General features: G+C 46.8%; 1 protein-coding gene across 1 annotated transcript in view; it reads right to left on the reverse strand.

Annotated features, from left to right (window-relative positions):
* The window catches only part of LOC119431168 (A disintegrin and metalloproteinase with thrombospondin motifs 16), a 223,806-nt gene extending 204,359 nt beyond the window's left edge, over window positions 1-19,447 (reverse strand). Inside the window, exon 1 of the mRNA XM_037698638.2 lies at window positions 19,142-19,447. The gene's annotated coding sequence lies outside the window, so the exon portion shown is untranslated. The remainder of the gene's footprint in view (window positions 1-19,141) is intronic.
* Window positions 19,448-25,152: the final 5,705 nt, after the last annotated feature.

A 25,152-nucleotide genomic window follows, 5' to 3' on the forward strand; every position in this document is an offset into this window, starting at 1 on the left:
CGATAATTTCAACAACATCGAAGCTTTGTGGTGGTGGTGGTAAATCTTTATTTTCGAAGCTTTGTAAGAGTGCCCTCCAAGGTACACGCGATTCCGTCCCGCGCACTCTGTACGCTTGACAGTTCGTGCGGTGCTAGCTTGAGGTGATGATAGAAAGCATTTAAATAGCAGGGTGCGACTTAGTGTGGTGGCGTCTAAGCATATATTTCGGAGGCAACACCACGCCATATAACGCCGACGCAGCTTGTGATGTCCAAATATTGTAAAATAGACATTCATGTAGCGCTATATATGGCAGATGACGCGGAAACTAGAGACAGGAGAAGATGCGAAATTTAGAACGCGTAGCGAATATTACACGCCAATTATTCGTATTCGCGTTCGAAAAGGAACTATTCAGTATTTTAGAATGCTTGAAACTAATGAAATATTTCGAAACGATCTACTGTTGAAGTAGCTCCACTTCTGTATCTGCTAAACAAAGTATTGCAAATAATCCAAAGTGAAACAACGAGAAAGGCTTTCGAAGCAATGGAGATACAAAATGGGTAATGCAAGCTTTGTTTTCGGCTTCGCGGTGGAAGCCTACATGACAACCGTAATTCTTGCTTGTAGTCTGTCATTTAGTGTTCCAGTCTAGTCATGTAACAATTACATTTTTTATGCTACAGCCAGTGATGTTTTGTTTTGTTTTTTGCAACGGGCCCGTTTACATGGGTTTACGACACACAAGTCCTTCAGTAGCTGTTTTTCTTTTTTTTTTTTCTACGCAACTTCTGATTTTTTTTTTTTCGTGAACCATTTATTTAACCTTTTTGGAAAGCCAGTCATACAGCAGCCATCAATTCTTCGAAAGCTTGTTTGCAACCAGGCTCTAAATATGTTTAGAGGTTATTTGCGTTGACATTTAATGACAATTAGTGATCCTGTGTATAAAGCCTGGCCCACATGGAGCGAACTTCCACGGTGAACTTCACGCGGCCCGCACCAGCGCGGCGGAACGCCAGCGTTCTGCCGCCGTGCTGCACCCACATGCGGCGAAAAACGGGCGGCCGCCACCGCCACGATTTCAGTGTTGCTAGAAACAGCTTGATTCAATTACCAGTAAAATGCAGCGAAAAAAATAGTTTTTTATCTACAACTGAACCATTATTCTGCAACCGAACCATATTGGGCTGTGATCAGTCGATCATTGTACGCGATGCGTGCAGCTTTTGTCGCCATGTTCGCTAAAGGTTCTTTGGCTGGCTACCCGATTCAAATGCGGCGGGAGGAAGTCGTACGCGACCGCGCCCTGATTGGTCCGCGCTGACAGCCTTTATTCGACGCTTCCGGCGAGCGGTTGACCGCCTGCGAACATATCTAGCTCATCTTGATCGACGGCGAACAGCCGCCGGCCGCCGGGCGGACGCCGCGTGCGGCTGTTCGCCAGTTTTTCGCGAGAAAATCGCTCCACATGGATCGGGCTTAACACTTATCCTTTGTCCCTAATAGTTAGCTGTATTTCTTGCCCCAGTAAGTAGTGACGTGGTACCTAGTTATACCCAAATCAATATTCCTGCTGTACATATACTCGTATTCTCCTGCGTTTGATTATTCCATTTCCGACTCCATATTCGATACTTCCTGTTTGTATACGATTCGTATACGAAAGCGTTTAAATTCGCCCAGCTCTAGCAGAAAGATGTTGCGGAGCCAAAGAGTGAGAGAGGCGAGGGCTAATATCAACGTAAGGAAAATATATGAAAGGAGGAGTTGCTTACTAATGGGATGGACGGCGTAGTATAGTGGCACACAAGTGTTCAAAAATAAATCAGCAATGATAAATCGGTATGGACGGCTGTAGCCATCCCAGATGTCAGTCAGAGACAGAGACCCTCTCGGTACTTTTTTTAAAGACGCGTAGTCGTATTCAATGCGTATGTTGACGGGCACCTGATTGTTTCATATTACGCCAGACTTAACAGTGTGCCTTGAATAGACTCGATGATAGGCCATTTACAGAAGCAAAGAGCTTGAGAGTCTGGCCTCACCGCTCATCAGCCCAGAAAGCCATTCCAGTTCTTCAGCACCCGATGTAAACAGACTTGAGTGCCCGACTGTAGACATGTTACACCTATAGCTTAGTGCACGTGAACGTGCGATCGGGACTCGTGCCTTCTTTCTATCTTTCTTTCATTCCCCCTCCCCACGTGTAGGGCAGCAAGCTGCACGAAGTCTGGTTCAACTCCCTGCCTTACCTGCTGTCCATTCTGTCTCTCACGCAATAGCGCCGGCGGCTCCCTGTGCTTTAAGCACCGCCTCTTTGTTCAAGTAACGGAGTCTGGCCTCAGTGCTTGCAGACATCACTGTAGCCGAGGCCGGTATGGTTTATGGTTCTGCAAAGATCGAATGCACTTCGCCCTCGCGTCGATGGTTACCAGTAGTTATCACGCTGGCATGTGTAAACGCCAACCGGGCACTCTCGCCTCGCGTGCGCACACAGTGAGTCAAGTTCACTTTTTTACGCGCGCGCCCATTACACAATGACGCGAGCACGTTCACCGACGCACGCGCACGCGCTGCTCGCATTGCCAGTGCGCTCACGCGCGACGTGCTGCGAGTCCTCCTGCGCAGCGAAAGGAGGCGGCAGCGTGCCTTCCAGGGAGCGGGGGACCGCAGTTTCTTTCCTCCATTGTTGTGCAGCAGCGACTCGCCAGCTAGGCTGGAAGAGAGGCCGCGATCGACAGAATGCGTGAGGCACGCATGCACGACACGGCCGCGTGAGTCCCCGAGAGTGGCTGCGGCCCGCTTTCTTTCGCAGGCGTGCGACACCTTTTTGTCGTCGCTCTATAGGGAACGGTATACGAACGGTGCAACACTGGGCACCGACCACGATACCCCGAGGCGGGGGTAACGCCTCCTGCGCGCTTCGGCTTGGAGTCAAGATTAATTTGGTCGCGTTTGGTTTGCGAGAACCCACGCGCTTATATGCGCAATCGCGAGCAAAATTTTGCCAGGGAAAAACAACAGTTGCTGCGAAGAAAAAAAGATCATTTTTGCAGCTTATACATAGAGCCTGAAATGAAGTGGCATAACAGACCTGTCTGTATGTGCGACCGACCAATACGGTGCATGCCCCTATTCACACTCTGCACAGTCGCGCCGGATCAAGTTCAACCGTCTCTCTGGTATCATCGATGCCTATATACTTTTTGCTCGCTATCAAATATTAAGTGCTCTAAGTTTGAACATTGCCAGCTCCGCAACATGTGCACTTTCTCTCTCTCTCTCTCTCTCTCTCTCTCGCGTGCGTGCGTACGTGCGTGTGCGTGCGTGCGTGCGTGTGCGTGTGCGTGCGTGTGTGTGTGTCCAAAAAGCAAGTTCGTCTCTTCCAAAAAGCGCTCTCCACGAACGAATGTCTGCTACACCATCACTCTCACTGCTCTAGAACGCCCCAGAAACACCAGATCAGATGTACGGCCACGTTGTAGCCACGGCGACAGAGAGCAAGCAATCAATTTTTCGATTTCGTTTATGGTGAGCAGGATGTAGAATCCTTTGCCGCGCGCGACCATGTGCGAATTTGGCGAGCATTCCCAGGCCATGAATGACCGTCTACCACTAACAAACGCACTACATATCTTGCTGAGAAATGGACTACATTATCACTGTATTGTCCCGATAACTAAACGATGAGACCAGAACATTGAGGGTGAAAAAGAAACTGCGAAGTAAGCTAAATACATGCAACTAGCGATGGAGAGTAAAATAACATGTTTTATGTTAAGAGGCGCAAATCCATCAGTGCGGTTCAGGGACCAAACACGTGTACATAACATTGTAGTTGCGCAGAGCAATGACCGTCGACCCTATGTGAAACGGAATCCACAGAAATCAGCGGACGACTAGGCATGAGATTACTGCTGGTAAAATTGCTATCCTCTCTCACAAGCTACGGCTATATGAGGGAGAGTCACGTTTCGCGTAGCAGACTATTTGATTAGGTTGACGCTCATGATGACAATGCTTTTATAAAAGGAGATTTAGGGGGCGCCTATTGGTTTTAATGCACAAGAGCTACCCAATGACTATGAGAAACACTGTAATAGTGGGCCAAGGAAAAATTTCAACCACGTATGCGTAGGATTTTTTGCGTATTAAATGGCACCCAAGCGGAGGGCAACTTCGACATAGTTTCGGTGTGACCTCGGCCGGCGCCGGCATGTCTATTTAAAATTTCCTCGCCACCGAACTGTAATTCTGGCCAAACTTTGCCAAACCCGGCTAGTTACTGAAGCTTGAACTCAATCGGACGCATACAGGCCGCAATGACAGAGCAGTTATTGGGCAGCATGAAATGGGCGTGCTGATGCCAGGCGATGCCGCGCAGAAAAGTACGCCAGAAATGCCTTCTGTTTGGTTGCCGCCTAACCAGTTCGAGAGAACTTTCGCGCTTTACCCTCATTGCAGACTGCTTGACCTGGTCTATAGGGCTGAGTTCGAAGCCGGACCTTGAGCCTGCAGCAACACAACGACAAAGCCACTGAGTTACCTTGGTTGGAGAAGGGCGCTTCCAAGTTCGCACGGATCTTTGGAACCCGCTATAGCACTGTAGATACAGTTGTTGCTTTACCCTCCCTATAGAATAAGCTACTGTACTGATGAGCGGCCTCATATTGCCGCTCTAGCATTATCGGTAGATATTTGTTGAAAGCTGGAAGGAAGTTCTCTCCTTAATTGTAACTATAGTATAATAAAGTAATGTGAGCATAATTCCAGGAGAACTAGCTACGATCGGGGTATGTGTCGTTTCATCCCTAAAACAAGCTCACGAAGGTGCTCGGTGGAGCGTAGAGCGTTGTGTAAGTAGGTTGTTCACACCTTACGGTATCTTCGCAACGTGCTCTGATTCGGCTCGCTCGCTGTTACGCATGTTGTCCTTCTACTATAATTAGGCCTTCGTTGTGGGAAGCCCATCTCGGCACCAGCTGGGAAACGCGTCGCAGTCGTTAATCAATTGGCTAAAGTTGAGTTTACGCTTGCCCTCGATCACGCAGCAGTTGATTAAGGTAGTACGTGCAGTTGGCTGCTTCGATTCGTGCACTTGTTGCGGATTCACAACAGTTGTTAAGAATGGCCAAGTGAAGCGCTGCGATTCTGTAGTGGTGTTCCGTTGCTACTGCTGTTTGAAAATACATATACAAATATACAGGAATGAAAGGAAGAGAATGGGCAGGCTCTCTGTGATGATGGTTTCCTGTTGCCCCGGCCGAGTTGTAATTACGATGTTGGCAGAATTCTAGAATGCTCCTGAAAGCAGTTGATTTCGGTGGTCGTTAAGCTACCCCTGGAGGTTAAAATTTATCTATATCACTTCATCGCGACACGCTTCACAGTCAAACTGCATCTCTGGGACGTTAAACTCTATCGTTTGTTACTTTATTATGACTATCAAGGGCACTGAATCCGTGAAAATGGTGTGGCGCAAGCGTTAGCTACGCGAATGAGAATTCAACACGTGTGAAACGCAGTCATTGAAAACACAACTAACGCCGCATGAGCGAGCATTGTATATCTAATGTACGATGCTTTGTGTCGTCATCATTACGATTGGACAACTGTCCAATAATCTCCTTGCCCTAAAGTAGTCTTTTGTACTGCAGGAAAACTTCATAATAAGTGTTCTTCGTCCTTCAGGTCTGCGGATGTTCGACTAATGTTCTGAACACCTTGCTGACCGCGAAAAGCATTTTTTTTTCTTCACATGTAACATCTAACCTTGCCTCACATTTTTTCCTGCACGGCCTACATGACTAAAGAACGGCACTTTGAATGCTGCCGTCGAACAAAAAGAATCTGCCATTGTTGAGGTTTTAAGCACTTTTTTCCTCTTATGTCCTTAAGCGCGGCTCGATTCGCACCTTTTTGAACATTTCGTGTCCACTTACAAACCCAAGCCACACGCTAAACGTTGCTGCTGCTCGCGCTCAAGGCTTTAACCTTCCTATTTCTCCCTCACTGTGACCGCTACCGCACATGACGTGTAAAGTGCGATATGAGCGAGACAGATCACCACAAATATGAACATTTCTTCTCATACACATTCAAAAGGACTTCGAAAGGTTCGCAAGAACTCTGAAAAGTGCTTGATGTTTTTATATAAAATGCAGTGAAGCTTTATAATAATATCATAGCGAACATTTGGCAATATCACTTGGATGTTTCTTGATTAAGGTAGTGTCAACTTTCTATTGGAGCTTTGTGATAAGGTACAACGCTTCGAGAAAGTTTTGACTACTTTTTGCATGTGACAGGACCTGTCGGGGGGGGGGGGGGGGGCGCATTCTGGGGGTCCTTTTGAATTGTTTTTACATTCTAAATCCCTTGAGATGTAAAACACTTATCTCGCTTCCCAAAGGTTAGAAGCACCAGACATACCGCAAGATTCCCGCCAGGGATCCTGGCGAATGATCTAGCTCGTCAGAAAGCCTAAAAACGTTTGTAAAGTGCTGTATATCATTCTCTTAGGCATCATCTCACGCATGAACCCATAAAAATGGCAACTGATTACAAAGTCAGGTATAAACGAATGCTTGAAATGAACAAAGCGTATATGCAAGCAAGTTGGGACAACCGAGAACTATGACAGAAACACCTAAATCACGGTTTCAGTCATTTACGCAGACCATTAGGCTCGAACCATTACACACATTCTGATTCGCGAATAACAAGAGCTATGGCGGAACTGAGATAGCAAGAAAATCATAGAAGGATGCGCTGCCGTTCAGTTTATCATGTTCAATTGATTAAACAAGCTGTGGTATCATTTTGGAGAAACATGAATGTAATCAGATCCGGTATTGAGAGTATTGCGCGGGTTACGCAACTTTACGTATTCTCCAGTACTCACCTGAGTCGTAACATGTTGGACATCTGAGCTCTAGGGCCCAGGTCCGCTCTCAGTGCCGCATTTGTTGTCGAGGTGGTAATCCTCGGAGCACACAAAGAATGGTTTGAAGGTCTTTAAAAGGAGTAAGAACGGACGCTTTATGTTGTGAGTGCACCGCATGTCACAGTTCCTAAACCGTCAATTTCTTACTGTAGATGTTATGAATTTTGTAATCGGGTATCCAAAACTGCGCTGTGTTTTCGCCACTTTACACATAAGGCGGACACGGAGTACAATTAGCTCGTTCACTGATAAATACAGCCTCGGTCTGTCATCGATCCTTTTGCGTCACTTTCATGCACATTAGTTGCTTCCATCAATCCTTGCTGCTTGAGGGAGAACAGGATCTGCAGTTTGAGCACAGTGGGGGTTGAAACTGTAGCGATGATATTTTGCACACGGGTAACACGAACACAACACAGAATATTGCACGGTATCCGTAATTATGACACGATGTCGCATGCGTCCAGCAACACGAATTTGGCATTTAGTATGATGAAGTGACAGCACTTGCCAAATTTCGAGCCAGGTACGCATAAAAGCATTTCGTTCATGTCATGAAAGCGCTTGGCCTTTTTGCTTTGTCAATGTCAGCCAAAACAAAAGTGATCACTCTCAAGTATCCTAGTCGACAGAAGTTGTGGTTTCTGGTCGTTTCCGGCAGACGATATTTTGACGCACAACGGTTCCACATCACAAAAGCCATGTCGTCACGACGATGAATATATTTTCGGCAGAAAGAACATGATGAACTTCCATTTTATGAGTTTCGGTACACATTCTTTATACGGTCAGCAGCTGACACTGAACGAAGGACGTTTCTCGGGTCGTTTACTTGCACTCGAAACGACAGGAAGACGTATGACGATTTCTTCAGCGAAGTCGATGAAAGGTAACTTTGCACCAGCAAAGCACGTGATTGTCCTTGGTAGGCTAAGTTCGTAGTCCACAGACCTTTAGAGAAAAGCTCAGGGGCTGCGAGGAATCAACGAGCGAAGCGTCGACCGCTGACCTTGACCGAAGTTGCCTCTCCCGCCGTGCCCGTTACACCACCGGTCGTCTTGCGCAAGGTCACAACTCACGGGCTCCGTCACAGCTTTGCATTTCGCGCACTCCCGGTCGTTGCTTGGCACGCGTGCATTTCCATGCAGAACAGGAGGTCGCTTAGGAACCACGGTCACCACTGAAAGTTTCACGCTCTGGCCAGCGGCGGCTGTCTTCCAGGTGTGTCCTCCTCGCACGCCCACTGCGCAGGTCCTGGGCTCATGTACTCCGGGCTGGGCAGCCGCATCGGATCGGCTGCGCCGGCGCTGACCTTGGACTACTCCGGCGCCGCGCAAAACCACCGCCGACGCCGAAGAAGGCACAGCGGCGCTGAGCCGTTCTCCCGCTCCGATGCAGTGTGCGGAGGAGAGAGGCAGAAGGCGGGCGGCGTTGCACTTTTTCCTCCGATCCAGAATGCTCGTCTCTGCCGCGGTGAAAAGAAGGCAAGTGCGCGAGATGAAGGTGGGGGGAGGCTCTAGTCGTGCCGGCTGAGAGGCCTGCTGTCGCTCGCCGTCCGTCACGTGTTGCGCTCCGCTTTTTCGGGGTCAGCGCGAGCATCAGAGCGGGACCGCGGGCTGCTCGTCTCTCCGCTTCGCCCCACGCAGTGGCTTCTTCCCAGCGGCTGGATGGGCTCTCCGCGGCGGCGCCGTGATGGAGAAACTCCATCATCAACCCTTGCCCGCGGTGGTGGCGACCGGCCGCGGCGCGACTGTTGTCGTATAGCTGTCGTCGATGAAGCGGCGCGAGCGCGTCGTGATTCGGCATTTCTTTCTGTTAGTCCTAGGAACACGCTCCATTTCGTGGTCGCCCGCGTTACATCACAGAGGCAATTGGCGCCGACCGTCGCCTTCCGCGGTCGAGGCTCGTTGGGGGGGGTGTGTCGCTCTGGTTGTCGGAGGGAGGGTCGTGATGTAACGCAGGGCGTTGGTCCTTGATATTTGTCGCTGACCGTCGCGAAGGCGTTTGCGTGACTTTACTACAGCGTTCTCTTGTGTGAATGAACCAAGAAAGAATAAAATTTTATGCAATAGCAACACTAAAGTGGAACCGGTGATGGCCCGTTGGCCTCGCGACATGTCGCTCGAAGTTGCATAGACATGAAATGTGCGCTCATTGCACTGAATTCTTCTTGTGGTAGTGATTGTGACGATTACCTCAGAAGTGGTGTTGACACTTCAGACCGCTTATTTCTTGCGGGTGTGAGACAATAAAGCCCCTTCAGTGCCACTCCCCATGCTTCGACTCTCAACGATGTACTCTGCAAGCTAGACTCAGCCGCTTGGATGACAGACCAATCTCAGAGGATGAGATCCAGGGACCTTGGCCTAAGCGTTTTTGCATGCATGCACAAGGCCACAAAAGCCCTATTGCACTTCTTGAAGGTGACTGGACTGTCCGAACGCTTGTGACTGTTAGCGAACATTCATCTGCGAGTGTGTTCACAATCACTGGCTCTTTATTCGTTTTTTTTAATATTTCTTTCTCCTTATCTACTCTTTCCCTTTCTCCTTCCCCAAGTGTAGAGTAGCCAACCGGTCGCGTACTTGGTTAACCTCCCTACCTTTCCCCCTCAGTTTCTCTCTCTCTCTCCTTCTCTGTTTTCTCTCTCTGTCTCAGGCCATTTCGTTCTAGGGTGGATCGAGCATGGACGTTGAACTTTGCAGTGAGTCTCTCATAACACATTACAATGTGTTCATAATTGTATAGCTTCTGTGAGAAAATCAAAATGATGTAGTGGTCCTTGCTTGTTGAGCCGACATTGGAACGTCTCAGTGTACCATCAACTTGTAACTGTGTTGTACAAATGTGATCGGCGTAATGAAGAAGAAATGAATGAAGGAAAATAAGAGGTAAAAGGCAGAGAGGTTACCTAGAAATGAACTTGAGCGTCGCACTATAGGGACGCGCTACTAAATTCTTTCTTAAACTCTCTCTCTCTCTCGCCTTCCCATTACCCTCCCAGCACGTATGATCGCCTCGGGACAAAATCTGACTAACCTCACTTCAGTTTTCTTCCTTACCTCCTTCTTTTTCTTTCCTTCTATCCCTATTCCTGCAATTGACGTTAACGAGTGGTTTTTACCAATGTTTTTACACGGATATCTAGCTCTGCAAAGTGGGCGAGAAAGGGAGTACGTATTTTCGGAGACGAGCATTCTTGAGAGTGAAAGCGAAGCCATAACTTGCTTTTTATTGCGATAGCAATTAGATGGACACTCCAGTCGCATTTCGCCGTAGTCGTCAGGTGGCCTCGCCGTCAAGCTGGTGTTCCGTATGAGGATGATGATTTATTGGCATCCCCTTTGAAACGGAGCGGTAACAAATAGTCACCTAGCCTGCTTCAGTTAACAAGGTATGCTATCAGCATCAGCAGCAGCAACCTATATTTATGTCCACTGCAGGACGAAGGCCTCTCCCTGCGATCTACAATTACCCCTGTCTTGCGCTAGGTGATTCCAACTTGCGCCTGCAAATTTCCTAACTTCATCACCCCACCTAGTTTTCTGCCGTCCTCGACTGCGCTTCCCTTCTCTTGGTATCCATTCTGTAACTCTAATGGTCCACCGGTTATCCATCCTACGCATTACATGGCCTGCCCAGCTCCATTTCTTCCGTCTTAATGTCAACTAGAATATCGGCTATCCCCGTTTGTTCTCTGATCCACACCGCTCTCTTCCTGTCTCTTAACGTTAGACCTAACATTTTTCATTCCATCGCTCTTTGTGCGGTCCTTAACTTGTTCTCGAGCTTCTTTGTTAACCTCCAAGGTTCTACCCCATATGTTAGCACCGGTAGAATGCAATGATTGTACACTTTTCTTTTCAACGACAGTGGTAAGCTCCCAGTCAGGATTTGACAATGCCTGCCGTATGCGCTCCAACCCAATTTTATTCTTCTGTAAGTTTCTTTCTCGTGGTCAGGGCCCCCTGTGAGTAATTGACCTAGATAAAAGTACTTCTTTACAGACTCTAGAGGCTGACTGGCGATCCTGAATCCTTGTCGCCTTGCCAGGCTATTGAACATTACTTTGTCTTCTGCATATTAGTCTTCAACCCCACTCTTACACTTTCTCGGTTAAGGTCCTCAATCATTTGCTGTAATTCATCCTCATTGTTGCTGAATAGGACAATGTCATCTGCAAACCGAAGGTTGCTGAGATATTCGCCGTTGATCCTCACTTCAAAGCCTTCCCAGTCTAAGAGCTTGAATATTTCTTCTAACCATGCAGTGACTAGCATTGGAAAGATTGTGTCTCCTTGCCTGACTCCTTTCTTGCTGGGTATCTTTCTACTTTTCTTGAGGAGAACCAAGGTTGCTGTGCAATTCTCGTAGATATTTGTCAAGATATTCACGTATGCCTCCTGTACTCCTTGAGTACGCAATGCCTCTATGACTGCTGGTATCTCTACTGAATCAAATGCTTTTTTCATAATCTATGAAAGCTATATAGAGAGGTTGATTGTACTCCGCAGATTTCTCTATTACTTGTTTGATGACATGGATATGATCCATCGTAGAACATCCCTTCCTGAAGCCAGCCTGTTCTCTTGGTTGACTGAAGTCAAGTGTTGCCCTGATTTTATTGGAAATTATCTTGGTGAATATTTTATGCAATACTGAAAGCAAGCTAATGGGTCTATAATTCTTCAATTCTTTAACGTCTCCCTCTTATGGATGAGTATAATGTTGGCGTTCTTCCAGCTATACAGGCTTTTAATTCTATCAATTTTTTGTGCATCTCCTTCATCTTTTTTCTGCCCCTCAAGACTTCTTTGACTACCTTGTACGGCTACCTATGCCTGTAACGGATCCGGTCGTATCAATCTCTTCCCTGCTTTTTTTTTCCACTAGTACTTTAAAAACCATTTGCTTGCTTATCTCGACTGCTGATCGGTTATTGCTTCCGTGAACTTTGAATCGAAGCGCTTCTGAAGATGTACGTTACTTACGGGTGGGTCTCACTGGGGGAATCTCTACGCATGCCATTAGGATCTGCTCAGTGCTCTCCGGATTTTTGCTGCAACATACACATGCCTCATCTTGTTACCAGTATTTGCTCCGGCATGTTTTTGTCCTTAGGCAACCAGCTCGATCCTCAAATAGCATGGCACTGCCCTTTGTGTTACCGTTTAGATTTTCCCTTCTAATTTCTTCCCATTATTGTAAATCTCCGTCGTCTATTTTATTTCCACTCTCTGCATCCAATTCACTGTCTTGGCGTTGTGTGGCGGTGTGTTCTCGCCGTTCAGTCATCGGTCATCGAGTGAGTTGTCTTCATGTTTGCGTGTGTGCGCGTGACACCAGACTTGTTAATTTAGTTAGTAAGCGATTGTTTATACGGCCGATAAAACTACTTTCCTTACTTCGTATAGCTGTCTAATAATTTTCTATCGCAATCGATGCCTCACCTTTCGGGCGAAACTGCAATATTTTTTTTTCGCGCTTACAGCACGTTCTGTAAGCTCACCCTCAAACACATGGTCATTTCGCCTAGGGTTCATCATCAGACTATCGGATTGCGCATGCCCACGCGTGTCGTAGGCGTGAGCCACTGTACTGTATAATTAAGGAAATCTAACATCTCTGCGTGCTTGAAATGTTCATAAGAATTTGAGAGGTTTATTGTATACAGAAGATAGCGAGAGAGAAGGTAGATATATATACCAGCAAGGCGTCTGGTTGTGGTCGAAAGGGGGAATATAAAGGTGAGGAAGGTAAAGAGAGAGAGAGGAAAGGAAGACGCGATGAATGCGTGAACACGCGCAGTCATCGCAACTGCAGCCAAAGCCATTTGCACGGGTCCGTCATTCTGGCTGAGACAGACGTCAGTGCCAACATTTTGATCATCTTGCTTATATACTAGTGATTTGCTGCTGGTTTGAAATTTGGAAGCAGAAATGCACTGAAGACTCAGTTCCTTTCAACGCGCAGACACTTAGAATTAATTGTGTGTAAAAATACCATATATGGACTATAAAGCACACGTAATATTGTTTTAATGACTTAGCCCACTGCCGCATGACGTGTAACATCTTTCGGCAATGAGTTTCCAAAACTTTTGCCGTCTTCTCATTCCTGCTCCTTGCTTGTGCTACTGTTGCGAGGACACCCCTATGTACACAGGTAGCAGAAAGCCTCGCTCGGGGAGCGGAGAGATCGAGGACTGGCGTGTGAGAGAGGGCAAGATCAGGGTAGGAACCGGAATCCATCCATGCATGTCGGCAGCTTCGTGCATCGCCGTCGAAGCGCGCCATGTGTAGCTAGGCGGTACTGATGACAGTCCTTCCGTGCACGGTGCAATATCCATCCCCCTCCTCCCACTTTACACACACACACACACACACACACACACACACACACACACACACACACACACACACACACACACACACACACACACACACACACACACACACATGAAAAACATACAGAAAAAATCAGAATGAAAAGTAAGAAATAAATCAGAGTAGTTTTTTTTTCTCTCGCTTTTTTAGAGGAACGCCCACAACACGTGTTTCACTGATGCTAGGCGACCTCGGGTGCAGGCGGAGAGTGTTAGCTCACGGTAACCGAGCTCTAATGGTTTCTTATCTTAAACTACCCTCACATGACAACCCACTGCGACTCTCGCAAAATTGACGCCCAAATCGGTCAAGCTGTGTTATCTGTGAGATCTGGTTGCAAAGACACCATTTAAGCATCTTTGATCGGCAGCCATCGGAATTGCCGGTCCTCTAATGGCGACTGCTGGGCATCAAGTTTCCCGCACCCGCGCTGTGGTGGCTCCGTTAGAGCACTGCACGGGCTCGGGCTTACCCGAAAGCCCGGGCCCGGCCCGGCCCGGCCCGTGGGCCGGGCCGGGCCGGGTAGAGCAGTTTTTTTCACGGACTCGGACCGGGCTCGGGCACGGCGTGTGCTTTTTGACCCGGGCCCGGGCCGGGCTTGGGTTTTTTGACGCGGGCCCGGGCCGGGCTCGGGCTTTCTGGTGTTGCTGCTGAACACGAGGTATCATGTTCAATTCCCTGCTGTGGTGGCCACATTTCTATTGGGGCAAAATGCATGAACGCTCGTGTACTTCGGTGCACGTTACGCAACCCCAGGAGGTCAAAGTTAACCCGGAGCCCACAACACGACGTGCCTCATAAACCAATGTGCAGTTCCGGCACATTAAATCTCACAATTAATTACGTTTCCCGCAAGGAAGCGATCAGTTTTGTTATTTTTAACTTTGATATAACCTGCGACGTAACCAGGAAACCTGCTTGAGCCTGCCGAGACGCATACTGCCTTTGCTTTCAACGCCATCGACGACAAGGCTTCCTGTCAAGCGTATGTATGTAAACACGGCAACCGTGAGGCCACCTGTCAGAGTCCGTCAGGTGGCCTCTCGGTCGGCGTTATGTGCTGTCAGGAAGCGGTAACCCAAACATTTCAGCTTTTCAATATTTACAGCAGACGGCTGCGCTTGGATACGGACTGGCTTGAAATGGAAAATTGTCATTCACCCGAGAGTAGCGCGACCTTTCACGGAATCTCCTCCAGCTTTCCGGCTAGCTTTCGCTGTCGCATCATCATACAAGCCCCCTGGTGAGATCATATAGTAGAGCGACCTCTCCGGGGGAGTAGTTAGTCCACGGTTCAATCCACTGACCAGGACAATTTGTTCCCTAACGCGAAGCTTTCTTTCAAAGCAACTCGTATAGGTTCTTGTTGCAATATCGCGCTACTTTCATGTGAATGATAAAGTTTCCCTTTTATCAAACTTCCTTTACCTTGCGGATTTTCGCAAAGCTGATTTGCCAAGCACTGACTTTCCTGAGAGGCACCTTCAAGAGGTAGTATTTCACAATATAGGGTGGGCGCCTAAAACGAAAGAAAGTATGAATAAGGTCAATTTATGTAAACACATGTTGTTGCTTATGGATACGCCATGGTATACTAAAGGAACATTTCGGTGTGCGTATTGGTGACCGAAAGTGAAATCACATATGCTTGATCTGGATTGCCGGTGATTTACGGCAGCGAAGAACGCATGAGAAACCGCAGAGGAATAAATAGCTGCCGAGATCCCGACTTCCTTCTCGACGTCCCGATTACCACGATACAGAGCCAAAAAATTAGACGCTCTCGAGAATGCATGCCTGAGGTGGTTCAGTTACATTCTAGATAACGAGACGCTGTGTATGCAATTATTATCGTTCACAGGACCCGCTAAGACTGATTTTCACTGTTTTAAGCACACGTGGTTTAAAGCACCTAGGCGATACCAAAAGGCGGGCGGTCATCTAATTCATAGTTCTAATTAGTGTACTGGGCATGTATGGCGTCTGAACTCGATTCGTTTTAACATTTCTCATGCACACAAGGAACTGAACACAAGTTCGATTGAGTCCCGTGTCTTTCCTTCCTCTTTCAATGTGAAGCTTTCTATTTTTACACTCATGGGTTTGGCGTGGCTGTTGTCTGCTACTGGATTGCTCGATGGATATATTTGTGGATACATATACGAGGGTTATATGTTGGCCAAATGCAAGTACCAGCAAACGGACGTGTATCAATCATGTATACTGACTTTCAAAGTAGTGCCTGTAGGCGCAACTCTTTTCTCCGTTAAAAAAAAAAAAGACACCTACTTAAAACCTGAACATATATCGTCAGCTCACAGGTGTCTTTAAGCACACCGACATGTTAATGAATAGCTCATTATTTTCAAAGGATTCTTTCATTTACTTCATTTTATTTCGTTTAGCCATTCGGCATGCGTCGCTGGGTATGTGCCCATTCGTTGTCAATCGTCCAGAATGGCTATTTGCCACTGTGACACAATAGGTATGGAATCCTTAAATCTAGCTAGATATGTGTTGTACTTTAATGTACCTACTCCTGTCATCGCCATCATTTCCTCGAAAAGCATTATACTTCGACTTCGTCCTTGTGACATAGCGGTGTAGACGTCACGCACTGTGTATCCGCCTAATTTAATTTAGTATTTGCATTTATGCATGGCTTGTGAGCGGTGTAGTGCATAAACAAAAAAATATATTACGAAGATAAAGCTGTGACCTTTGTGGTGGATTAAGATAAACACTGCATGAGATTACTCGGTGTGTAGGATGAAAGCGAACACAGTAGTTACGCATCGGGTTAGTTGTAAAGCATTTAAGTAAAACCGCTTCACTTACGTTTTGCTTTACATAGGTTGCGAAATGTCCGTCGGGTCTGCATTATCTTTACTCCTGCAAACGCACACGCACCACGTCTCACTATTGCCGTCTAACAGCGATGATGAGTGTTTGGAGGCATTTTATACACTTCGCTTCCTGTTCCAGGCTCCTTTCCCGCCTAAACGTCGCTGCAATGACATCCACACTTCACCGTTATCAGTGCCAACGAAGGTTAAAGCTTTCCCGCCAGCTAGAGCACAGCGGGACAACTTGGTAAGCGTCGGGACCCTCAGCGTGCTGATAAAGACTAAATATGCTGTAAAACGGCAATTGCGGTTACCTTTCGTCCACTATACGAGTATTCGTACATTGTGCCTACAAGGAACCCAGCTTCCTACTTGTCGATGAAAACAAGTTTTTCTTCAAGAGAAAGAGAAAGGGTAGCTCTGGTTGGCTGCCCAGCGCGGACGGAGAGGGTAAGAAGATGGAAAGGGAAAGAGAGCATAAGTGGAGAGAAAGGGAGAGGAAAACAAACAAAGTAAACCGCGTATACACTATCCAGCGGTAGCAGGCAGCGTTCTCAAAATATGCTAAGGCCTGCAAACCTCCGGTCTCTCTCAAAATTCAACATTGCGGTACAGCCTGTCTCCTTGATGCTGCGCGAAATGTTGCCACCGCAGATCGCATTCAGCATGCAATGAGGATTCGAACGTGATGCATGCCGAAATTCATTTGCATATAGCACACTCTTTTCGTCGTAGTTCTGACAGTGAGCAGAGGGGCGCTTGCTCATGGTGGAAACTGTGGTGGAGTTACGAAACACGTGATCGGCGATGCATATCAAAGCGTGTTTTTTGTGCGTCAAATAAACAAGTGTTGCAAAATATGTCTACTAGTGATGGCCATGTGTTGTTGTTAAAGACAAACGGCGGCCCGGCTTCTTTATTATTGCGAAAGACCTGCCAGTCTTAAGTGCCCACTCAGCTGCACTCAAGCGTGAGCCGTAAGCCTAAGGTGGTTTTCGACGTAAGAGCTGGAAATTACGACTTTAAAAGCTTTTTCAACGTGAGCATCTAGAGTTCATTTCATTGCCTGCAAGCCTCACAACAAATTAAATAAAAGATACGTAACCTTTTATATTATAATTACATACAATTGTTTTTATTATCCCCTGTCACTCAATTAAATCTGCTTCACCATGCAGTGAATGGCTTCCCCAGAGAGAGAGAGAGAGAGAGAGAGAGAGAGAAATAGAAGAGAGGAAATGCAGGGAGGTTAACCAAACGCACGTCCGGTTTGCTACCCTGCACTAGGGAAGGGGGTATAGGGATGAAAAGAGAGAGAAACGAGATAGAGAGAGCACAGTTTCGCGCACATTGACATATTTAAAACAGATGACATGGAGCTTGTTGTAAATCACAGAACGGAAACAAAAAGCAAGAAACATTCTATGGATTAGGTGCAGCCGATGTCTGTCACTGAACGCTCCAAAGCCAGTTTGTACATAGGACTGTCACAAATACATTGGCATAATGATTACATGTTCTGATAGCGTGTTCAACTGATGGCATGTTCAGAAGGCTTTGTACACTTAGAAACACAAGGTTCAAGGACGTCGCACCCTTGCTTTACTTGACAAACCACTTTGACAATACAACGTAAAATGAAGCGCAAATCACGGTGACATGCAGATTTTTACGCCCCTAATTGCAGATTATTTTAATATTGGTCGTCGAACCTTTCATCAATAGACCCATTTCTTTCTCCTCGAAAGGGACAGGGCGTATCAAGGTAATGTGCCCTTGAAAACTGGTTATTAAACACATTTAAACTGTTGCTCAGTCATGTTTGGCAAATAAAGTCTAGCACAGATTACACGAACATGCAGAAATTTCGAGGCATCTGATGTGTCTGCGGCTGGCAACCTAGAGCACGTGATGTGTGCGTCATCAACCCCTACATATACCACTGCAGAGCAAGCAATAAACGTTCCATTTTTCTACGTTCACCATGTAGTTATTTATTGTCTAGACGAGACGCATCAGCATAAATATGCCACTTCTATTCTAAAGGTCTCTTTCATGCCTTGCTGCCGATGTCTTCACCTCTGTTTTCTCAGAATAGATTACTGTATTGCTGTGTCATGTTATTTCATATTGCGATTAGACTCCTCAATGCGGGAGAGCAACCTTTACTTGTGGATATCTGCTTATTCAAGGCAATAAGTCTGCTATTCGGTCGCTCATTGTTTGTCTTCATTGTTTAGTTAGCCTATAGACGCGATGTATTGAGATGCAAAAAGAAAAAAAAAAGACAATAAAACTGGGGAAGATGCAAAAAGAAGAATTTACACGAAGAACGCCTGAAAATGATAGACGGTGATATGCGCACTGATTCTTCCGGGTGTGACACAATTTTTCGGCACGCGCTTTGAATTTTCTCTGTTGATTTTCTTTTGTGATTCTTTCACGACATGTAGTTTTGGGGGCAGTAATGGAGCGGTGGATCCATGGCGTTTTCTGATTAAGGAACCAGTTCCTTCTTGATGAAGGTTATGCTTGCGCACCATTCAGTTTTATAAAAGCGTGCAGATTTTAATTACAATATATCTATCATTTGTGCGTTGTGCGGCACATTCAAATAAGACACAGAAAATGCTCTCCAAAATATTCGACCATTTCAGTCAGTAATTGGGAATGTCCGTGACTGCCCTCCTAAGAGTGACAACGTCGGCTTCTCAAGCAGCGCGAAGATTAAAAAAAAAAAAAAGTTCTAAGCGGACGGCACATTGGAAATATTCGTCATCGTCTTTTAGAGTGGTCTATTTGCCAGAAAGTTGAGGTGTTTAGGATGCCCCCTTTGGAGTTGTGACTGAATGCCGCATCGCTTTCTCTAAGATGAAAAGAGTATTTAGTTTCGCAGTTTACGTATACCGTCCGAAGTTTTGACATTTTCTTTGTCAAGCGTGCCTAAATGTAAACCAAATCGAGCCTTTACTTACGCGGCCGGGAGAGACAGCAGGGAAGGTACTTTTCTCGCAGTGCTGGGTCGGGGCCTCGTAGGTTGTTGGCAGGCCTCGGCTGTGAGCGTCCACCGGCGTGTCTTCTCCTTCCGGCGGCAGCGATCAGCGGCCAGAATGGATGATCGTCGTCGACGGCGTTCCCGCGCGGGCGCCTCTCTCGTCCACGGTCGCGAGTGGAGAAAGTGTTTGCCCCGGTGCGGCGAAGCGCGAGGCGCTTTTTTGGCGTCCCCAGGTGCCTCTCGCGTCGTCACGCGCCGCGCGATACATCCCCGCCCCGCCTGCGCCGAGAACCGGCCAAGGCCCCGGGTTCAAGGACTCGAGTGCGTTGCCAGACACGCCTTCATCACCTTCGTATGGTGCACGCTGCTCGGCACTTCGTCGCGTATATGCTTCAGCAAACGGCGCGTGAAGAAAATCTCCAGCGGAGGAGAAATGGCATCAACCACCGTCGGTATCCTTTCATCCGTTTCGGCCCGACGCAACACTCTTCTAGTTTACTCTGCCCAGCAGTTGTGGCGCAATGTCTGTTTTACGAGGAATCTGGCTCGCCGAACGTGTCGCCGAATTACCGGAGCTCTGACGACGGCGGGACGGTCGGGAGCACTGAACTCACTGGTGCTCTCTGACTAGTTGGAGAACTCGGCTATGTAGGAGCACGTTTCAAAAAAAGAACAAAAGGCCGTGCAGGCTGCCGCATTGTGGTAAGTTGGCATTCGTATGTTGAGGCCTCATTTGTTATAACCTTTGCTTGTCTAAAGTTCCACAGCGCAAGGTAAGATTTAGCAGCAGTCAGTATTCTACGGCGCCTCCATATATTCACTCAACGTAGAAGCAAGCAGCCCGCATATGTTGGAATGAACTGAGACTACGGCTTTGAAGTATACGTGGAATATTGAGGTAATACCTGCAGACGGCTTGGCCGACATCCTCGTTACCTGGTCGAGGTAATATTATTTTAAATCTTTTTCGCCAGTGACGAAATACGAGCCGCCCCAAATTATCACTGTGTTGACAACTTAATCAGTTGCTGAGTAGCCAGAAAAAAATTAATCGATGTTGGAATTTCAAGGCATCACGTAATTGACGCACATAATTTTACCGTCGAACGAACGTTCAGCTATATGTGTGATACTGAACACTTCGTCAAGCCCTCCGCGACCTAAAATCCTTGTATGTTGAATGTTCTTGTCACGACTTAAACTAAAGAGCACTATACTCTTCAAAACAGACAAACCTAAACAAGGGTCTTGTTTCTAAACATACTCAAATAACGATCTGAGCAGTACGTTAGTATCTTTTGACATAGTTTAAGTCTTGGCATACGCGCTCGTCTAGGTTTCCTGCGTTAGTTTATGAAGTAGTAGTAGTAGTAAATGTTATGTTAAAATTTTATTCTTTCAATTTCACAAAAACCTTCATGACCGAAGTTAAAAGCCTGAAAAGATGCTCTAGCTTAAGACTTCCCTATTGTAGCTAATATAAACGCAAAACTATCAGCATTATGCTGGACTGAACATTATATGTAAAGATTTTATCTAGAAATTTTTTTTTTTGTTACGCAGAACAGAAGTCCGCTTGCTGACACTACTTTTTTGGTCAACATACCGGAGTTATGATAAGCCCGTTTTCATGTACTTGCATTCGGCGCACATATAACCTTCGTATATATACAGTCAAACGCATTTACAACAAAATGACTTGTATGGCCGAATTCACATTTCACTTCATTTTATTTCCTTAAAGACCCCTCTAGGGGGAATTATCTTTCATATGTTGTGTAAACGCACAACGAAGACCGCTATAACGAATTTACCTGTACAACGAAGGAATTAGGCGTCCCCGAAGTCTGTATTGCTGCTTTACAACGAACTCCACGTAGCGGTGTCGCCACTACGCTAGTGCTTCTCTAGCACTATTGGCAGCGTCAGCAACGTACTTGGAGAGCGTGCCGATATCAGCGAGTGTTCAGTCCTGCTGCACTGCTCAATAAATCGTTCGACTCGTACGCTTCTTATTGCAACATAGCAGAGGGTGCAACGGCTGACGAATGTGTCGCAGTTGACGAAGACGTGATGATGTAATCGTAATTTATGACCGGCAACGTCTTCAAAGCCATCTATGGTGTAAATGACGCCAGTGTCAATGGAATCAACGATGATGAAGAACCTGTAACCAAACCAAGAATTCATACGCCAAGAGAGGTGACAGCAGCATTCGACCATCTGCTGCTCTGCCTTGCGTAGCTTCCACGTTTCGCAGTGGAGCATGCCCCAAATATCAGCGTAATAAGGTGGGTTGCAGTCGCACATTCCGCCAGACGAAGTGTGCTCAAAAACAATTTGCGACGTATTTCGCTAAGCGACTCTTGAATGTGCGTTAAATAAAGGGTTTATTCGGTTAAACATGCTTAGGAATGTTCTGTTGTGAGTGGTGCGGTACGCGTTCTTTAAAAAGAAGTTACATGAATAATGAACAATTTCAGAAGTCCCAAGCACTTCGTTATAAAGGCGTTCGACTGTATTCACAAATATATGCGCCTAGATACCGACCAAGCAGCAGATAGCTGCCAGCAGGCAGCAGTCACGCCAAAATCAGGAGGGTTGGCAAAAAAAAATTCGCTGTAAATATCTTGCTGAGTAGCCCACCACAAGCATACACTTGTGGTGTGCCAAGAGGCAGGTTTGCGAATTAAAAAAAAATGCAGAAATGAGCTCATCACAGAACCAACGAGCTAACTTGAATAACATTAATATTTCGCCCAGTTAAAAGAAAACGTTGGATCATATAGTGCTGACGGTCATAGCATTTTTATTTAGGCCTTCAGAAATAAAATATGGAGTAAAATGCAATTTTTTTTTCTAGAAATGTGCGCGTCAGACTTACGACTACAACTCGGCAAGGAACCATGCATCGCACCTCTGTTAACTGTGGCTGAAAGAGATATTGAACTGCATGAAGCCAACATATTACGGCACAATTTACGTGTTCCTGTTACATTGATTACGCGATCTATGTAGCAGTTACATTACCAAAAATATTGTGATAGCTCATGGCCATATACCGGTTGTTCCACGTAACTTGAGCCAAACTTTCAAAATATGCAAATGCCACGTAGCTGGACAGAACCAAGGTAATGTTGTTGGCCGCCGCTTGTAGATACCCAGACTATTTTTTTCGCATTCCGCCTAATTACACAATTAGTGTTAATTAATTACTGAACTTCTCAAATGTTATAGTTGGATGAAAAGTGTCAAAAGGAAGATTGTAGAGCAATATGAAAAACTTCCGATCCAGATTTGTATTGCTTAATACGTGGTACATGAAAGTGTGTTTCCGAGCTTCAGAGAAACCAGCGAATGCATGCAAAGTACCGCGAGCGGCCAGTCGCGCGGCAATTTTGCGTGTATTCGCGGGCTTCTTTCATGCTTGGAAAAACACTTTTATATACCACGTACTGAGCAATACAAATCTGGATCGGAAGTTTTTCATGGTGCTCTACAATCTTTCTTTTGACACTTTTCATCTAATTGTAATAATTGAGAAGTTGATTCATTAATGAAGACTAATTGTGTAATTAGGAGCCATCGAAGGTGATTGTCAACGCAAGCAAATAGCTTATGCGGACTGCAGATATCAAATGGGCACAATTTCTTTTCCTCTCATTGACTGCATGGAGACCGAATACTCATCCGACCACTTACTGTAAACTCGCGTAGATCCCACGCAATGCGGGAGTCGGCCTAAGCGAAGCAGTGGTGAGACGGCGAGACTGAACCGCGCATCTTCACAGGAGACGCGCAGTGGAACCCGGTTGTGCGAGAGTGCGTGCCTTTTCATCGGCGACGAAAGCTAGGTAGCCATAGAAAGCTATTCGCGTTAAAAACGATGAATCACGCGAAAAGTCACCCGGTCATGTGATGGCGAGCGGTGTTTGGCTCTATCATCTCATTCCATGTACCTATACCCGACAAAGTAAGGCGCGTTTCCCCCGTAACACCCCTGCGAAAACTATTGCGGTTTTCCCCTAGGCCCGCGGGTGTGCCACCTCCAATATGCAAAATTAGGGATCCCACATGCAAGCTCCTGACTTACATGTAGACTCCCTATCGAAGAGGCTCATTACCAGGTTCAGTTCCTCATATTTGTTGATACGAGGTCTGAGCATCGTATGAAATTCTACGGGACACATACATGGAACCATGTACGCTGAATAGCCTTCATGAACTGTGGGAACAGCAGCGGTAATAAGCTTCTTCTGCTTGCAATTCTTCTTTCAGTCTTCATTGCGAAGGTCCCGGCCGCACACGACAAAGGAAGCGGACCGGGCGCTGAAGTTCTTGCGAGAGATCTTGGACCGCCATCGTGCGTGCAGTTCCAGATCACTTGGAAACTGATGAAATTATATTTCAGGGCTTTTAAGAAATACCAGAGCTACACACAACAGTTAATCATTGCTGTGGAATACGCTTGCGAGAATGACTGCACTTCCAAATGTGCGATGATCGTCGAAGCCGGTCCAAACTGCTCTGCCATGAAAAGGCAGTCGAAAGAATGCACCGCAAATGCCACGAACACTCTCTTTGAGTTGCGTCTTTTCAGACGCTGGCCAGGCGACAGGGCTGCAAAATCTGTTGTAGTATCGTTTCAGACGCTAGCCGGACGCATTCGAGCTGATTTGATTGACTTTTTGATGATTTTGATTTATTTATTGGCGCCCTCTTTTGTAACGGTGCTGGGACAAATCACCTTGCAGGGTCGAAGAAGTATGGTCGGCCCGCCACTAGCGGCAGCATCAGGAATCAGGCGGCAGAATTTAAAGGCTGGGAAACACGGGCTGTGGGAATGCTGTATGCTGCGCGCTGCTGCCTTCGAACGCGGCCGTGGCTAGATACAGCAGTAACGGATATTACTTCATCTGCAATTTCGGCGCCCCACCGGCCGTCTACCACCATCTACATCCCCGCGATATGACACTGACCTCAGCCTTTCCGAACCAAGCTTAGCTAAACGGCGTAACAACGAAGTGGTCGAGGAGGCATAATCGAAACCCATGAAATTACGGCCGGTTTTCCCGACCTCCAACCCCAGCGCCGCTTCCAAGGATTGCTCAGAGTTCAAGGGCTAGAGACACGCCTCCTCTATCAACGCGACTTGGATCAACATTGGCATCGATTTTGAACAAACGTAGCGTAAAGGCATGAGCGGCGCCAGGCTCACCATGATCGGTAGGCGGCTGCGTTGAGGTGCAAAAGGCTTCCACAGAGTCCAAAGCATTATAATTTTCACAAGAGTTAATTAAAAAACTGTCAGCCCTTCCACTGGGGTGGAGATGGAAGGCCAGCGAAGCTGTACTATGGTGGGAATTATGTATTTCCAATTATGACTATTAAGATGTGATGGTGTAATTGGTTATTTGAACTACTAAAGAATGATATGTATATATATATATATATATATATATATATATATATATATATATATATATATATGATGCGGTATTTTTCATTTATTTAGTGACCACAGGGACCATGGCCTTATGGTCGCTGCGGTAGACCGCCATAGGGTGTACGGCAAAGGTTGGCCGGCACGTTCTTCGTAAACACTCCACCAACGCCGCGCGCGTTCGGTGCGAATGTGGGCAAAACGCCGCCGCCGTCGACAACAGTTCTGCGCGTTGTTTGTGTGACCGCACACAACTAAAGCCTTCATTGAGGGGCTTTACACACAACTGCTGTCAAAACGCTGGTGTCAGAGGCAGCACAGGCGGCGGAGGCCGGCACGGCTGCGCGCATGTGCCGCAGTGGGAGAGCGGGCACGCACACGCACAGTCTAGGGTGCCTCGATGCCCTCCTCGCCCACCACTCCCCTTCCACTGGGAAGTCGCGTTTGCTCTCCGCCGTGCGTTCGCTCCCCGTGAAAGCGCGCGTCCCTCGCCCTGGCGCGCTTTCACTCGCACATACAGTATACGGCCAATGAGAGTTTTTTTCTAT

Source organism: Dermacentor silvarum, chromosome 10 (genome assembly GCF_013339745.2).
Source record: "Dermacentor silvarum isolate Dsil-2018 chromosome 10, BIME_Dsil_1.4, whole genome shotgun sequence".
NCBI classification, from domain to species: domain Eukaryota; kingdom Metazoa; phylum Arthropoda; class Arachnida; order Ixodida; family Ixodidae; genus Dermacentor; species Dermacentor silvarum.